Raw genomic sequence first — 6,000 nt, 5'->3', positions numbered from 1 at the left:
GGCCCCGCCCCCAAGGCCAGGTGGAGATGGGCCTTGCAGCAGGGAGCAGGTCTTCCCTCATTATTATTCAATGTTTTTATTTGATTCCCAAAGTTTAAGTGCATAGTGTGCGCAACCAAACTTCTAGGACTGCTTGGTTGGGTCTTCTGGATTACTTACCCAAACTGAGATGAAGTATGAATTACAATTTTTTGTTGCTTAGACTAATTAGTGCAATTTATATTGTGCCAGAATATATATTGATAAAAGGCAATGTTTCTTTTTCCCATTTCTGGTATTCCACTCCCCAGTCTGTACACAAATGGGTTGTGATCCAGAGGAGATCCTGCGCATATTGCCCGCATGTTACGAATTTCTTTCTATGGTCCTGCAGGACCCAGCGAGGGCATCAGAGAGTAACCAAGTGAGAATGAGATTTGTTCATGCTTCATTGCCGCATTCCATGCTTGATGGCTGCTTCATTGCTATAGGCTACCAAACTTAAAATGAAATGATGTTAAAACACAGCTGAAAATATATTAGCCATTTAAATCACCAGTAGACCTTCTAGAGCAGCAAAAAGAAAAAAAGAAAAAGGGCAAGAGTCAGCAGGTGTATTATTATTATTATTAAACAAAACAAGGACAAATATTTGCATAAAATGTGAAAATCCAAATCTATATGTGCAGATGCAAATTCAGAAATGATTACTATAATCTAAACAGAAATACAATACATCTCACTGTAGCAGGAAAGACTGTGATAAGGTGACCTTTGTGGCTGCTCAGGCTGCTGTTGAGGTGCTAGCTCTTCATGCACAATTCCAAGACCCCTGCTCACCTGTCCTACTATTCCTGATCTTTAAATGAGAAGTCTTTTCAGGCTGAGAAGAAGAAGAAGAGTTTGGATTTGATACCCCGTTTTATCACTCCCCTTCAGGAGTCTCCAAGCGGCTCACATTCTCCTTTCCCTTCCTCCCCCACAACAAGCACTCTGTGAGGTGAGTGGGGCTGAGAGACTTCAGAGAAGTGCGACTAGCCCAAGGTCACCCAGCAGCTGCATATGGAGGAGCGGAGACGCGAACCCGGTTCCCCAGATTACGAGACTACCGCTCTTAACCACTACACCACACTGTCTCTGGAGGACATGACCACCCTGAGGACATACTTTCCAGCTGGAGTGGCAGTCGGCTCTGTCCCTTTCCTCAGAAAGCAGATTACAGCAACAGTAGTTGAAGATGGACGCTCCCAGATGTAAGAGGTTGCTGATCCTTTCTCTCCTTCGTTCTGCAAGCAGTTGAGTCTAACAATAAAATTCATAAGGCACAGTCAAGAACAGCGTAACTGTGACCACCCTGCTTGTGTGGAGAAGAAAGGCAGCTATTAATAATACAGGAAGTATGAAACAAATTAATACAGTGATGGCAATGTGCATTTCATTAAATTAATGTGATTCAGCTTTTTTAAAAAAAAATCTAGCTGTAGTATTTGTTCTGTGGAAATAAAGGATCCATCATTCATTCTCAGAGTCTTTCCAGATTATCTTTGTATGTGCACAATAAATCCACACAGGATGCCAACATATTCTTAACTTAAAAATGGCTTTTCTTGGAGGCATATTGCATTGTCTCTGACTCACACTACTATTTTAATGTCAGGAAAATGTGATTCTTTCCCTAACTGCCTTCCTAGCTGCTACAGCAAACACTGTGTAAATTTCACAGGTTCATTAGTGAAACTGGATAATACCTGTTACAGGTAGGTAGCCATGTTGGTCTGTCAAAAACACATAGGTATTATCCAAAACAAAATAAAAAAATAAAAAAATTCCTTCCAGTAGCACCTTAGAGACCAACTAAGTCACTAACTAACTAAGAACAAACTTAGTTGGTCTCTAAGGTGCTACTGGAAGGAATTTTTATTATTATTATTATTTTGTTTTGGATAATACCTGTGTGTTTTTGACACTAAGCAGGAGTAACAGAACTCCCAACTCATCTCTACCCAATTCTTTTAGCATTTTTATCCCATTTCCTTTATATTCTTTTATTCCTTTTCTAACATTCTCTTTTCACAGAATCATAGAATTGTAGAGTTTGAACATATAAAAATACTGAACTAGAAGGCTCCCCCCCATTTGAGTTGTGTATTCCCCCACCCATTGGCAATAGTTCATTGCCCACATAGGTGGAGACTTTTTTTTCTTTAACTCATGACATAAATCTTCCCAACCGTACAGTATATGGGATATCCATTATGAAATAACCAGCATGCTTAGGCTGATAATTAATGCATGAAGGTGTTAAGAGCATAGTGTAAGTTGTCCTGCCAGTCTTAGCTAGGACACGCCCCCTCACCTTAGGAGAAAGGGTTATCAAGCCTTTGTTCTTCTACCATGTGAACTTTACCAGTAGGTAGGTCTACAATCGCTAACCATTATTTAAATGTAAATACTTATAATAATCCTTTTCCCTATGTATTTTTAAAAAGCACTATTATTTATATACTTACTTATTTATAAGACTTCAGAGATCCCCAGGGTAAAAAAGGGGGGTCACATTATCTACTTGGCCTGGGCCTCTGGCCGGCTCTGCAAGGACCGGATCCATAGTAGACATAGATAGATAGATAGATAGATAGATAGATAGATAGATAGATAGATAGATAGACAGATAGATAGATAACTTTAACAGTTTCTTAGCATTTTCTTAAAGCGATAGGCTATCCATTTGGGGGCCCTGGGGCCCCTCCCACAAGGAATACCTCCAAAAAAGCGCACTGTTGAGGAGGAGAGTTTCCTGGCTCTCTCTTAAAGAAGAATTCAAACTCAGGCTGCAGTGTCTCCCAAAATCTTTAATGCTCCGATCAGTGCGATACATGGGCAAAAGGTCGTTAAAAGGCACAGCAGGTGCTACACCTAGCCAAGCAAGCAAAGACATGGATCTAGGAATGACACACCCCCCAGTTTAGGAGCGAACTCCTCTTAAGCCCCCCCCCCACCAAAAATAAAAATATTTGAGGGGGCCGGGAAGCTCGCCCCCCCACGTTGATGGGCATTTCCATTTAATGGTGTGTGCCGTGTCATGTGACTATGTAGGGCAGGGCTTACTGCCCCCCGCCCCCCATATTTTATTCAAGTTGGCACCGCAGCAACCCTGTTATTAGGGAGTGGTGCCGGTACTAATTTCTCACCCATGCGCAATGATCCTATGTTGAAAACAAACACATTTGTATCCACTGTATCAATGCGCCGAGGGACTTTTTTATGTGTCATTATGACCAACAGGTGGTGGAAGGAGCGAGCCAGAGTCTAGTGAGTGAGACTGTCCCTGGCTGTAATACTGGTTTTAGTCCTCTCACTGGTCAGAGCTGAAGTTCTTATTTACAACTTTAAAAAGAGATACAACAAATGTTCACTTGTGATCTCCACAGTTGGCAATTGTAAATGTTGCTTGTAGGTAGGTAGGTAGGTAGATAGATAGACAGACAGACAGACAGAGAGATAGATAAAGAGATGGATAGATAGCTTAATTCAGTAACTCCCTAAAAAGTGTTAGGAGAGGCAATACATTTTAAACTAAAAGGAAACGGAAAGAAAATTGAAGTCCAACAAAGAATTAATCATAATTAAACAGGGACTGTAGATTGTGGACATATGATGGACTTTGAGAAAGCCCCCAAAAGAAAGCTTAGCCAAATTTAAACTGAAAACTCATAAAAATACCAAGATGAAGATTTTAAAGAGAATCGAGAAAAGCAGATACACCTGATGACTAGAAAAGCCAAGGGAAAACTAAGACAAATGAAAGAACGTGAGGGGCAAAATCAAGTTTATTTACCTTTCGACCAACAAGTTTTTGGATGTACGAAGGAGCAGAGGAAAAGGTAGGTGGATATGAAGTCTGCTTCAAGCAGAGTGAAGAATAATTGCAGAAAATAGAAGGCTTTTCTTTTAAAAGGTAACTAGAGAAGCCATTTCATAAAAAGAAGGCTGCCGTTTCTGTTGTAAAGTTATTATTATCATTATTACGGTTATTATTTATTTAATTTCTATAGCGCCCTATACCCGAAGGTCTAGGGGCGGTTCACATAAAATATTAAATAGACAAAATAAAAGCAAAAAGAACAACCCAATAACGGGTCACCAGAGCATAGACAACAGTAGTCAGGCTATCCCTGTCCAGAGAGGGGCGTATCCAGACAGGGGCACCAGCCGAAGCTGATGGAAGGCACTCCGGGTCGCTGAGCGGCTTCCCTTGTCTCTCGACAGAGGTCACCGTACAGGGCGACCAAGGCAGTTTCTGTGCCAAAAGCAGGCCTAAACCCTGATTGAAATGGATCCAGAAAAGAGCACCTGGATCTGGACTGCCACCACTCGCTCCAGAAGTTGGAAAAACCAAGACTGGTAAGATTTTAACACAGGTAAGAATTAGAAGTGAGAAGGGAAGGGGGATCCAGGGGGGAAAGAAAGCTGTGCATGTGATAAAGAGCAAAGCAGAGGGGCAGAAGACAACATAGTTCCATTTAATTCCATGTTAGCTCAGGTTGCCTTGTTGACAGAAATGCTTTGCAGCCATTTTGTGATAGCTTCTTGGGGACTAGAGATAAGCTCCTTCACTAGAAGAGGGTCACCCAAATAGTGCTGAGTTTTTGTTCCTTCCGATGTGTATAAATCCAGAAGGTTCAAAACATGCCAGCATTTTGGATCCTCGCCAGTAATTCGGTTCCTAAGGTTATTTAGGTATTTAGAATACCCATTTTAAAAGCTGATGCATCAAACTGCTTCCTTTGTCTGCAACAGCTGCCTTGCTGATTTTAGTGTGAAAAAGCAAATAAGGCATTTGGAGGGTGAGTCTACTGATGGCAATGGTTAGAGGCGGCCTTGGGGTGAGTAGAGGTTTTCACCATTTTGCCGGCGATTTTTAAGGGAAAAAAGTCCTGCAAACGTTTAAGCACAAACATATTCAGAATTGGGAAGGATGAGCCTTGACCATTTTTTCCTGTACATAAAGGGCAGAAAATTTTGTCTGCTAATGGTAAGGCTGAAATGACAGACAAAATATTTGAAATCTTATGAATCCCGACTCTCTGGCCATTTTGACTCATACATAAGGGGGTGGCTGATTGTTCCACTAATGACCAGAGCGGGTCCAAACAAAATCATAATAAGCCACATTTGTGAAACATTTTGGAACAGAGGTCTGTACCCTTAAATCCTGTAGATAAAGGAGGCATGTCGCTCCCAATTTTCTTTGCCTGGGGTACAGACAGGTATGTCTGTTTAATGCAGGGAACATGATCCATAAATGCTGAGACTTTATTAGAAATTTCATTTGACCCAAATTGGCTTTTTGGTGAAAACTTTCATGATAGGGTTGAGAGTTGCTGGGTTTCCAACAAATACTAAAATTTGGATCCTCACCAGTAATTCTGTTCCTAAGGCAATATATTTAAAAACCTGGTGTAGCAAACTGCTTCCTGTCATTGGGTTACCTTCAACTGCAATCGTAGCTTTTATTAAAAAAACTTTTAATAATAGACACTAATAATGAACAAGTAATCTCTACATGCTCTATCGTAATTATAGCAGCAATACAGTTGTGTGTCTTCTGGCTGAAGGTCCACCAGGTGAGTATCTTGTGCTGGGCTGAGGAGAAAATCTCTGTTGTGTTCTGCCTGCAACTCTTTGTACAAAGATTCTTTCAGGTCGCAGTGAGGGGGACCATTCAAGCACCCGGAGCCTGTTGGAGAAAAGGTAGGCTCTAAATGGAAAAATACATCAAATATGCAAACTAAATATTCCAAAGAGCTTCTATTGAGCCATGTTGGTTCTTCAATCACTTTTTCAGAAGAGCTGAGAACTTGAAAGCCTAATGCAGTCGCTCTCCATGCTTCTACCTGGATGGACTTCTCTTGTTGGGACACCACTGCAGGGGAGGCCCTTTCCTGTGCCGCCACCACACAATAAGGTACATCTTTTGGTGGGACAGCCATCCTTGTTTTCTTGCAGCTCGTTTTTTTT

Source organism: Lacerta agilis, chromosome 7 (assembly GCF_009819535.1).
Source record: "Lacerta agilis isolate rLacAgi1 chromosome 7, rLacAgi1.pri, whole genome shotgun sequence".
Taxonomy (NCBI): Eukaryota; Metazoa; Chordata; class Lepidosauria; order Squamata; family Lacertidae; genus Lacerta; species Lacerta agilis.
The sequence above is the reverse complement of the archived record's forward strand: the minus strand, read 5'-3'. Positions refer to the sequence as shown.